This window comes from Hetaerina americana, unplaced genomic scaffold (genome assembly GCF_022747635.1).
Source record: "Hetaerina americana unplaced genomic scaffold, ioHetAmer1.1.p SCAF_40, whole genome shotgun sequence".
Taxonomy (NCBI): Eukaryota; Metazoa; Arthropoda; class Insecta; order Odonata; family Calopterygidae; genus Hetaerina; species Hetaerina americana.
In genome coordinates, this window is record NW_027286986.1 from 2,593,036 (window position 1) to 2,598,656 (window position 5,621).

General features: G+C 39.4%; 1 long non-coding RNA gene across 3 annotated transcripts; it reads left to right on the top strand.

The window, feature by feature from the left end:
• The first annotated feature begins 2,537 nt into the window (after positions 1–2,537).
• On the top strand, positions 2,538–3,746 carry LOC139692759 (uncharacterized). 3 transcript variants are annotated; one of them, XR_011701785.1, is made up of 4 exons: positions 2,538–2,659; positions 2,761–3,203; positions 3,258–3,387; positions 3,476–3,746. It is a non-coding gene; the product is annotated as an uncharacterized lncRNA (long non-coding RNA). The 3 variants fall into 3 exon arrangements; XR_011701783.1 differs by having other exon boundaries at positions 3,279–3,387; XR_011701784.1 differs by lacking the exon at positions 2,761–3,203 and having other exon boundaries at positions 3,279–3,387.
• Positions 3,747–5,621: the final 1,875 nt, after the last annotated feature.

A 5,621-nucleotide genomic window follows, 5' to 3' on the forward strand; every position in this document is an offset into this window, starting at 1 on the left:
ACGTTCGAATTTGGGAATATCTTTCAGCTCCACCGGGTACGCGATGCAGTCCCAATTGTAACCCATATGGCATGCTCGTGTCTTATACTGGGAAACTCTTTGAGGATCCTTATCGATATTTTTGGCCCAAATGGCATACTTAAAGCAGTATTGATCATCATTTCTGATATTGATAACGGATTTAGTATTCCTAATTTTTATAGGCAGCTCAATGAATGTTGATCCTCGAAATGGCGTGTACTTGTTTATTCGCAGTTCTAAACCTAGCACATTTGATAAGGCCCATCCTGAACCTTTAGCTTGAAATTCGGACTTTTCTTTTAAAAGTTTAGAAAATGTCTCATTGATTACTTCCTCAATTTCATCTGCTAACAATAACCTGCGATTGTTGGTTTTGAAGGAAGCGTTCATTTCATCCCTCTCACCCTTTTTGAATTTGCAAATCAAAACAAGATTGAATTTAATGGCACTATTTTCCACTATTTGATCATTTATCTTTTCGATCAACTGAGTTTTGATGTTATTGAGAAATGAGATCACGTCCTGTTCACCATCTTCCACGGGAGTAATCCAAAATGTTTTCAGTCTGGAACGAATAGCTGATTCAATTTCATTGAATCCTCTCCCTATTTGCTCGTTGATTTTAATCCGGTGCGCGTTGGTATTCTCATGAGGCATAGCCTCGTCAATGTCATAGAAGATTTCACAGTAAGTGCAAAATTTTCTTCCCTTTGCCTTATCCAGCGCATTTTTCATTCGATTATACGTCCCCATATCAGAAATGTTATCGTCATCAAACACTATTTTCATATATATGTCACTTAATGCCTGTTCTAATTCTTCCGAATTGTAATAGCTACCAGCATTGTAATTTTCTAGAATTTCTTGGATAGAGGGCATGATTAAAGGTTCTTTGAGCTGTTGCTGAAATAAAATAAAAAAATGATACGTATGAAAAAATACATTTTCATCTCATTACATTAAGTGCAGGATCTAGAGGTAGAAAAACCTCGTAACGAATATCATCTACTTCATAACCCCGTTCGAACAGAAACTCGTATTCTTCTGCAATAGTATATTGCTCAATATGATTAAACGCAGTGCGAGGTATTGAATCGGATAAATGGTACAAGATTATGTCAACTTTACTCTGCAAACAATGTCTAAATGAGATACCCGGTGATTGTCTCTTCTCCGTCTTAACGAATGCGCTTTGAACAATATATTTTGATAACTTTAATAATGATATTTTATATAGTGAATTTACGTTAGACATTGCTGTATATATATTACTACTTCTGATTAGTTAACAAACTATGCAATCCTATTGATAAAATCAATTATATATGAATTTCTTTTAGGTATTGCATATACCCTAAAAAATTAATGCGATTATTAATGATATGTACTTACTCCTGACGTCAATGAATACAGCTGATGATTCGGGAGGTGAAATAGGTCCGTAATAGCTCTCTAAGCTGCTCTGGAGGAAATGGAAACTTAACTCTCAGAAGTGGAGTTTTATAGAAATAAAAGCTAATTCCCTCAGCGGAACACCCGTGCAAGAAGGCCACCTAGTTAGAATCAAGTAATGTCATCATCTGTGCATGTGCTGGTCTGGATGTGGATGGAATTAGCTAGTTCAACCATTTGAATTATCCACCGACCTAAGCATGTGCCAAGGTTTGCGGAGTTGGCAGCTTCTACTGAAAAAATGCAATGCTCAATGCCGAACATCCGCGCAAGAAGGTTACCTAGTTGAAATCAAGTAATTTCATCATCTACGCATGTGCTTGGATGGAATTGACTAGTTCAGGTATTTCCTTTCAATTATCCTTCGACGCAACCTGAGCATGTGCCAAGGTCTTTGGAGTTGGCAGCTTCTACTGAAAAATGCAATGCTCAATGCCGAACATCCGCGCAAGAAGGTTACTTAGTTGAAATCAAGTAATTTCATCATCTACGCATGTGCTTGGATGGAATTGACTAGTTCAGGTATTTCCTTTCAATTATCCTTCGACGCAACCTGAGCATGTGCCAAGGTCTTTGGAGTTGGCAGCTTCTACTGAAAAATGCAATGCTCAATGCCGAACATCCGCGCAAGAAGGTTACTTAGTTGAAATCAAGTAATTTCATCATCTACGCATGTGCTTGGATGGAATTGACTAGTTCAGGTATTTCCTTTCAATTATCCTTCGACGCAACCTGAGCATGTGCCAAGGTCTTTGGAGTTGGCAGCTTCTACTGAAAAATGCAATGCTCAATGCCGAACATCCGAGGACATGCAAGGAGTTGTTATTGAAAGAGATTAGGAGGATGAGGAATCTCTCAAGGATGTTGGGATATGTTCAACGAGTGAGGTCAGCGGAGTGAAAAAAACCCACTCCACTATCCGATCTTGCTTAATGCAACCTCCTCCTCTAACTTCCTAGTTTTAGCACGTAGCATGATGCTCTACAGAAGCGTTCCTGTATATAAACCCTCAGCTTTGAGTCTCCATCATTCAACACCTGGCAGAGATCTACTAACATCGCTATTATCCGCTCTCCTCTGATCATCGCCGCTCATTGCCGAATTGCCGAATTGCACCATATTCCAGTCTTGTCACCACTCCTGCACCAAAAATCATCATCATGGAGGCTACTACTTCTGCTTCTGGGTAATTATGACTTAGAGATAATTAACATTATTTTAAATGTTATTTGAATATGGTTGAGGAGGGGTCTTAAATATATATATTTATCATATTAAAATTTTCAGAATTTCCATCATCATTAGGAAACTACACCCGTTTGCAAGTACCCCTATGCCATGCTATGAATGCCCTGCTGGATATGATATTAGTGCTGTCCAGTGGGATATAATTCCTAAGCGGGGGCGGGCTTTAATACCTTGCGGATTCTCCCTTGAAATCCCCAAAGGATTTTACGGGAGACTCGCATCCCGCTCTAGTCTTTCGCTGAGGTATGGGATAGAAGTTGGGGCGGGTGTAATTGATCCTGATTATAGGGGGGAAATTAAGGTTCTCCTCTATAACCATAGTGATGAGGATTTTTTGGTGAGAAGAGGAGCTAGAATATGTCAAATCATCCTTGAAAGAATCGCTACAGATGTTTCATTTGTAGTGTCTGATGACGTTACCTCTAATAGTAACCGAGGACAGGGTGGTTTTGGCAGTTCTAATCACCCTCCAGTTAATTGATGTGAGTAACGATTAATATATATATATATAAACATATGATTTATTGTATACAAAGTTTTCGTTTTTACCTTTGTAGGATGGAGTCCACCCCCTCAACCACGACGCTTAACAGCACCCCCACTGTCAGCGTCACCACCTCCACCTCAACGTCACCCGAAGCGTTGACCTCTTCATCAACTTCTGTGGTAGCTTTTTTAACTGGTTATATCAAATTTTAATAATGCTCGAAGTGTAATTAATATCTACTGACGGTACCTATTTTTATTCTGGCAGGCTAGCATCCGGGAAAGATTCTTTCGGTTGCAGGAGGAGGGGTCATTTCTGAAGAAGGAGGATTTGGAGGAGGAAACCCGCTACCGGGTGGAGAAGGTGGAGATGATGACCACCCGATTCGGGGAGGGGGTGGTGGCGACAATCTTTTTTCGGGGGAGGGAGAAGAAACTTTTTCTCCCCCGAATGTTTACAATGACGGTGGGGGAGGTTATGATTTATAATTATAGCCAAGAAAAGTTTTTTATATGTAAAAAAAATAATCAAATAAAAATTATTTGAAACAAAATGTTCGTTTTAATATATATGAATTTCCACAATTTTGTATCCCTATTCCTTAGAGAAAACATTATATATTTGGTCCACCTATTTGGTATATCAAAGTTTTAGAAATTGGGAATGTTATACCCTTATGTCTGGTATCGTACAGAATTTTAAAAATGGTACCTCAATTAGGGATTTTTCCATACCCTTAGTTTTCCAAGGGTAAACACTTATAATTTTACGGGTAATTCAATGCGGAATAGATAACTAAATTTTCCCTGATAAACTTTCAAATTTAAACCTTATTTTTATCTAGAGGGTTTTTTGTAAACGCCACCGCCTAATTCTTATCCTTTCTTTTAGGAATAGTGACCTACCTATTTGGTATATCAAACTTTTAGAAATTGGGAATAGTAAACACTTATGCTCCGTATCATATAGCATTTTGAAAAGGGTACTTCAGTCGGAGATTTTACTATACCCTTATTACCCTAGGGTGAACCCTAATATTTTTACGATTAATTCCACGCGGAATCGGTAGCCAGCTGTTTTCTGATAAACATTCAAATTTAAATCATATTTTTATCTCTTCAAACAACGGAGTTATTGAGCATAATTCCCGAAAATTTCGGCTTTTTTGGCCATAGGGCCAAAACCACTGGTCCGATCGGTCTGAAAGTTCTGGAAAATACTCAGTACGATAGTACTGAGTACCCCCACGGTGCTCAACCCGCTAAGGGGTACATAGGGGGTGTCCTTTCGACAATGATATTCCCGTACCCTGAAAACCCTTGGATACCCTGGAAAGGGTCTCCGGTTTTCTCGCCGGGAATCGAAGGCGGGCATTGAGAGTGACCCATCTTCACATTTGCTCGCTTCTAGAGCGTATAGAAAAAATGAAAAAAAATCCGGAAAGCCAATTTGGCTAACGGGTCATACTTACCCCCACAGCTTTTGGTGTTAGCCCCACGGAGGAAGATCTCATCTGGAACCCTACACGATGATTAGGTGGGCCTATAGATCGGGACTATTTCCCGATCTGCTGGCGACCTAACGCCGATCCGTCCCCTTTATATACTGCGTAGAAGGTGTAGTGGAAAGGGAAAAAGCTAAGGGGTGAGGGATGGGCGTTTCCCGGTTAACGCAATTCTACTCTCTCTTCATGCCCTCCGCTTTAAATGTCAATTTCCGAATAGGAGAAGGAGACTGATTAATAGGTATAGAATGAGAGAATAGCAAAGCGGAATTGAAGAGAAATAGCGGGAATTTCAAAAAATTAGGTCTTGAGAACTTTAATTAATTTTTACGGGCTTATTTAAAGTGCTATCGAAAAAATGATGAGGAACTTTTTTACATATAATCAAGTTGTCTTTCCATTATTTTTGTTTATTTGTTGTTATCGTTATTATTAAACGAGATATTTGATAAAATCTATATATTGTCCAATATAAAGAGGACACTTTAAGGCTTTAATCTGAAGTATAATTACCTCTTCTTTCACTTGGCACCGTTTGTTGTACTCTACAATCGATAGTTCTGGAGATATAAGAGGCGATGGCCTTGGGTCATGATTTTTCCTGCATGGGTTGGGTTGACGTCGTACAACTAGATTGCATATGAAGGAAAAATGCTCCCTCCCCCCTCTTTCACGTGACGTTATTTGTTTTTCTCTACGACCGATAGTTGTTGATGTATCCGGGTTTGAGTTTCAAGGTGAAACTTGCGCCAGGATGATTTTTCCTGCGTGGGTTGGGTTGACGTGATGCAATTATATTGCCTGTGAAGGACAAATGCCCCCCTCTTTCACGTGACGTCATTTGTTTTTCTCTGCGACCGATAGTTCCGGGTTGGAATGTCAAGGTCAAACCTGCGCCAGGACAAACAT